At 25.3% G+C, this 300-nt stretch overlaps 1 protein-coding gene across 1 annotated transcript in view; it reads left to right on the top strand.

Annotated features, from left to right (window-relative positions):
- NUP205 (nucleoporin 205kDa) overlaps nucleotides 1-300 on the top strand; it is a 129,034-nt gene that overhangs the window by 31,663 nt on the left and 97,071 nt on the right. The gene's annotated exons all lie outside the window — the stretch shown is intronic.

The following is a 300-nucleotide window of genomic DNA, read 5'->3' on the forward strand; positions in this document are numbered from 1 at the left end:
AACCCTTTCAAGTCCCAGATCTTTGGCTACTTAATCTCTTTGGTTTTACATGCTCATACCCTTTTATAAACTTTAGTAATTAGGGATATCATAATTATGATAAACTATAAAAATTTTTCTGTGTTAATTTGCATTAAAAAATTGCTAAAAAAGATGAATAGCTTATCTTATATTGTAGAAATGGTCACTTCTTGAAATAATCTAGACAAATTTTAACAAAGATTTCAAATTTGAAACAGTATTTCCTACTTTCTTCTAGATTTCTGAAAAATTTATTCAACATGTTTATTGCATTCTTAT

This window comes from Propithecus coquereli, unplaced genomic scaffold (genome assembly GCF_000956105.1).
Source record: "Propithecus coquereli isolate 6110/MARCELLA unplaced genomic scaffold, Pcoq_1.0 Scaffold186, whole genome shotgun sequence".
Lineage (NCBI taxonomy): Eukaryota > Metazoa > Chordata > Mammalia > Primates > Indriidae > Propithecus > Propithecus coquereli.